This window comes from Nothoprocta perdicaria, unplaced genomic scaffold, assembly GCF_003342845.1.
Source record: "Nothoprocta perdicaria isolate Ctin4 unplaced genomic scaffold, notPer1 scaffold_97, whole genome shotgun sequence".
Taxonomy (NCBI): Eukaryota; Metazoa; Chordata; class Aves; order Tinamiformes; family Tinamidae; genus Nothoprocta; species Nothoprocta perdicaria.
Genome location: NW_020456276.1, coordinates 1,726,778 through 1,732,599, shown reverse-complemented (window position 1 = coordinate 1,732,599; position 5,822 = coordinate 1,726,778).

Genomic DNA, 5,822 nt, shown 5'->3' with positions numbered 1-5,822 from the left:
CACRATCGCTGCTGCGAAGAGTTTTGTGGGTTGTCATGGTAATGGAGGAGCCCCGCTAATCCCCGGGGTTTTTCCTTTCGAAGGGAAGCAAGTTTGCAGCGGGTCCCTGGCCGCTTCCATCCCGGCACCGCGGGTCCTCCCACGCGCGCGGAGCGACGGTGCTGGAGACAGGGAATTGGAGGCTCCTCTTCCTCCTGCTTGGAGGCTCCTCTTCCTCTTGCCATGCGGTTGTGGGCAATCGGCTGGCAGGAACGAGGCTCTGCTGGGTGACTCGGGGTGTTTATTTGCACTATTTCCCCTGCTGATGGGAGGGAGAAGGTGGTACTGGGGCTCTCACTGGGCRCTCGCCCAGGGTGCAGCTTTAGGTTTGCTGCCAGGTGATGCTCAGGGCATGGAGCACCCTAAATCCTCCCCTTCTGACATATCCCAACCTAAAGCACCCACAGCTGCAAGAGGAACCGAGATGTGGGTGTCTGCCCTCTGCAAGGGGGCACAGGGCAATGCCACGGGTGCCACGGTTGAGGGCACGCAGCCCACGAGCATCCTCCTTCCCAGCCCAAGGGCCACTTTCCAGCCCCATCATCTTCCCCCCAGAGCCAAAAGGGAATTTGGGGGCAACCAGGGGGCTTTGGGGGCAACCAGGGGCCCTCCTGCCATCGGTGGGGCTGGCGCTCGTGTCTCCGACCCCGCTGCAAAGGCGTCACTGGGAGCGTGTGCCGGCACATCCCAGGCTCGCTCCTAATACTGGGAAGTTTTATAGCCGCTCACTGTTTGCAATTAATCATTTTGTTTTAATTGCAGCTCCTCGGCTGGCAGCGGCTCAGCGGGGAGTTTCTGCCTCTTGGCCGCGTCCCCCAGGTACGTTCCCAGGCTGCCTGATCACGGAGCAGGGAGCGCGAGGAGCCCTGCCGGCGCGCGCCCGGGTGCCACCTGCGTCCTTGGTCCCTCTCCTCCAAGGATCCCGGCCACAACGTCCCACGTTTGCAGCAGCGGCGTGAAGCTGGAAGCAGACAGAGGCTGCAGGCATCCAGCACCCATCGGTGACCCTGTTGCACGCAGTGGGAATGAAATGCCAGCCTGGCTCCTCCAGGCAAATACAATGGGCAGCGTCCTCCCGAAGGTCTCGGCTAGCGAGTTGCGCTGCAAAGTGCTTCCAAGGGCTCCAGCAGAGCCCACCCCTTGGGAACGGCAGGAAAACCGGGTGTAAAAAGCAGGCAGCCTGTTTAAGRTTGCACCGGGATGTCACCATTCGGACAGCAATATTTTCCATGCTAAGCTGCTCTTGCTTCGAATGTSCTTCTCTCCCCACCCCGGGAGAATCCTTGGGGCAAATGAAGTGATTTTTTGCTCCCGTTTTATCCCGGGAGGCCCCTGCTCCAGGCGGGATCCCTTGGCCGCACGTGGGGCCGGTGTCATTGGCAGCCTGGGCTGCTACTCGGAGCCCGCCTCCGCCTCGCCTGTGTTTGGTGCTGAATAATTGAAAGGACATGCAACAGCCACAAATATTTAATAGGCTGTTCATCAAAAATTTACTCATTAATGCCAGCGCTTTGGATGTGAGAGCGCCGGAGAAAAGGCAGCTCAGAGGAGGGGCGGGGAGGGGAGATGCCGGCGCTCCCGCCGGGATGCTGCAGCCGGCCGGGATGCTGCAGCCGGCCGGGATGCTGCAGCGGAGCAGGGTGCAGAGGAGGGGACCAAGGGGCGTTTCCAGGCGGTGGCAGCGGGCCCGGCGCCGGAGCGAGCGCAGTGTCCCCGTGTCACCGCGTGCAGCCCGGCCGGCCACGTGCCGCCCGCTCTTTGCCCTTGGCTGGCGAACACGGAGCCCGTGGCGGGCCGCTCGGGGAGCCGGCGCCTGCGGAGCCACCCGGAGCGATGGCAGAAAGAGATATAAAAGGCCGTCCTACTTAGCAGGGTTTATGTAAGGCGGCTGTCTCCATGGCAGGGGAGGAAAACAGATGGATATTGGAAGCGATGTGCCGCGCACGTTCCTCGTGGGGACACGCGCGCGGAGGGGCAGCGAAGCAGCACCTGGGGCGGCCGCAAGGTCCCTGGAGGGCTCGAAGGGAATGGGAGCAGAGCAGCGGGATCCGGCAGCGCCGGCTTCRCTCCCCTTATGGAAATGCCCGTGGCGAGCGGGCTCTGCACTCCTGTTTGTGCTTGGACGGGACAGGGAGCGCGGGCACCGCGGGACAGCGGGAGGGACCTCCCGTCCTGCGCAGCCGCGGCTCTCGGGCTGCTCCCACGTCCTCGTGCCCAGCGGCCACGTGCCTCCGAGCTCCCTGTGCCCCTTCTTGACAGCCCTGCTTGGATGTTTACACATCCGCCTTGCCGGTCATGGGTCTGGCCGCGCGCTCGTCTCTCTGTCCCTCTGCATCCATCACTCTGCCCGGTCCTATCTGTCTTGTGCCCAGCTGCCATCATTAGTCATTGCTTTCTTTTCGGCACCTTTTGGATGGATTTATCCAGTCGTCTTCGCCCATCCGTCTCGCTCAGTGTCCACTCGGAGCCCTAGGGGCTGCRGGAAGCTTTTTCCAGGGGCTTTGCCCCATGGATCCAGGGGAGTCATCAGCAGGAGCCCAGCTCCTCGCATCCACATGGAGAAGACAAGGGACACAATGTAAGGGAGAGGCTGGAGCCTCTGCTGCTTGGAAGTGGTGATGGGGAGATAAAGATGGGCCCGAAGCTGGAGACACCCTGATAAGGAAACAAAAGAACGAGGAGGTGACTCACGGAGGTGGGACAGGACACAGTGTCACCACCAGCTCCCGGCCATGAGGCCTTGATGGCCCCCTTGCTCTCAGCTTGGCACCTTTGATCGCTGCAGTTTGGGTTAAGAAACGCTCTCTTTGAACACCAGGAATGCTCCCCCGAGGGCAAGGACCAAGGCGGTTTGGGGGGTTGTCCTGCTGCAACAGGCAGCAGCTTCCCTTGCCCTCCCCATCGCGCCTCTCGTCAAGCAGGTCTCCCACGTCCTCAACCCCGCGTGCTGGGGACCACGGCCCATCCACGTTGCCCTGGGCACAGACCGCACCAGGCACGTGCAGGGAAGGGGCGAGAAGCCAAAGCCCCCAAGTCAAAGCTTCCTTGGGGAGAAACCTGGTGCCGCAGGGAGCAGGGACTCGTCCTGCAGCTCCTCGTCCTGCAGCTCCTCGTCCTGCAGCCCATCCCGGTGACCACCACTGCCCCAACGCAGCCCGGACTCCAACCAGCCACCAGCGCAGACGGCAACCACTGGCCCGGCCGTCACCAACCTGAGTCATCGGAGCTTCCCCTGTCAACGAGCAATAAACAGCGACGCCGTCTTAGAAGTTGTCCTAGTTTCTCTGGCTGTTTACAATCTTCTTCTACCTTCAAGCATTTGCGTTCCACTTTTTTTTTTTTCTTTTTTTTTCTTTTTTTTTATTGTAATTTCACCAGCCATTAGCCCAGAAGGCAGCTCATCCCCTCTGTCACTAAACACTTTTTTTTTCTTTCCTTTTTCCTTTTTTTTTTCTCCTAAACACCCTCACCTGGCCTATTCAGAGAAGCAGCTTTTGCTCCAGGAAAAGGGCCCGGGAGCAGCGGGCACCGCGAGGCCTTTTTCCACCCGCRGGCTGGGAATTTCCTCGATAAGCGCAGGGAAAAAATTAAACACTGAGGCACAGAAGCAGCTTGTACTTCCTTGAGAGCAAATAGCAGCTTGCAAAGCGCTCAGCCCTTCGGCCAAAGGCTGCACGGGCCGGGCAAACCCTGCAGGGAAACTGAGGCCAGGCAACATCCTGGATTTGGATCCTCCCTGTCCCGGGGCTACAGGAGTGAAGCGATTCCCCCCTTCCTTTCACCCCCTGCCTTCTGGAAACATCCCGAGTACCTAGTGACTAATGAGTGACTCCAGCAGCTAATTGTATGGGGAAGACGACTGCTAATGAGAAACAGATTTAGGCAAGGAGCGCTGGAGAAGTCTCTGGGTGCCTCTGGTTGGGCATATCCTGGGGTGCAGGGCTTTTATTTTCCACGGTTTTATGGAAAATGTGCCTGCTGCTTTTGCTGCATTGCTCAGACCTCTGCGGCCAAGATCCCTAGAAGCAAATTCAGCTCCTGGCATCTCCCCTCCTCTCTCCAGCTTTGCAAAACTGCGCCCAGGATGTCCCAAAAGGCCGGTGCCCGGCGATGCCGAGCGGCGTGTGTGCCCGGGCACGGCTGCAAGGCGCCGGGTGCCGCACGCGCCCCTGGTGTCCCGGTGCCCCCAGCGCCGGCACCTGCAAATCCAAGCGCGTCCCGCTCGGATGCAGAGCTGCAATGCTGGCAGCGATACTATTCCTGCACTTTCGGGGCTGGGATGGGCAACGGGTGGCCGCAGCTGGAAAAAGAGGCGAGCCGGGCGCGTTTCCGTCGGCCACTGGAAAATCCATGCGGGGAGCGGGAGGGAAGGAACCGGCTTCTGCTTTCGGATGGCGCTTCCCGCGCGGAGGGTGGCCCGGGAGCGCCCCAGTCACCGCGGCAGCCGGCCGGCTCCAGCGCCGGCCCCGTCGGAGCCGTTTCCCTTTAAAGGCAGTGCCTGGATTTCGCTCGCGGCCAGGACTGCGTTTCGTCTGGGCGCTTTGACGGCTGCTCCCGGGCTGCAAAAGCCTCCTATTCCTTGGAAACCTGAACCAGGATGGCTCCAGTCACCGGGGGGAATCATCCCGGGGCTGCYGTGTCCCTTTGCTCTAGGATTTGGGTGTAAAAACGCGTTCCCAATCCCTGCTTCGAAGGAGGGGAATGCTGGTGAGCTCGAGTCGGGGCAGGGCACATGGGAATCAGGAGGGTAGAAAAACACAAAAGCGGGAGGAAAGAGAGGAAGGAAATTAGTCAGAGAGGGACCAGGATGGGGAAGCGTGGGCAGTGCGCGGGCACGGCCGTGGGCGCCTCCTTCCCCATCTCCCTGCCACCCTGCTTGGGTCCGAGAGATCCCATCGTTGACATTTTGCCTCCCCAAACACCGCTTGCCTACCCAAGGACACTGGCAAAAGCTCCACTTTTCTCCCCAAAACAAATGCCGTTTTCTCCTCGCAGGAGCCTCCGCGCCAGCGCCCGATGGAAAGGGATGCACGAGCCGCATGGCGCCTCGAGCAAAAGGGGGTGCAGCAAACGGGCTGGGAGCAAGCAGGGAAGGGACAGAACATACTGGTGTCAGTGGAAATTAAGGGCAGGCACGCACRTCAGAGCACAGAAGTAGCTGCTCGCTTGTCTCAGCAGCCAAGGGGGAAATAAAAGTTGCTGGCGTCACCGGAGCCGCGAGGCACATGCACGAGAGACGCGGCCGCGCCGGGTGTGCGGCACCAGCCTCGCCAGCGGCACGCGGGCAGCAGCAGAGCAGCGTTAGCTTCGCTTTGCCGGCACTAGGGACCCCGGGGGGCTGCGGTTGGGGTCCCAGCACCTCGCAGAACCTGGGGGTCTGGTACCGCAGCGAGCGGAGGCTGCCCGGGGCTGGCAGCGAGAGGAGCGCGGCTGCATGAGGGTGACTGGTGCAAATGCAGAGACTGCGGGTGCTAATGCAGAGAGCACCGGTGCAAATGCAGGGATTGCCACTGCAAATGCAGAAATTGCCAGTGCAAATGCAGGGATTGCCACTGCAAATGCAGAAATTGCCAGTGCAAATGCAGAGATTGCCAGTGCAAATGCAGAGACTGCGGGTGCAAATGCAGAGACTGTGGGTGCAAATGCAGGGATTGCAAGTGCAAATGCAGAGAGCGCTGGTGCAAATGCAGAGATTGCCAGTGCAAATGCAGGGATTGCCGGTGCAAATGCAGGGATTGCCGGTGCAAATGCAGGGATTGCTGGTGCAAATGCAGAGATTGCCG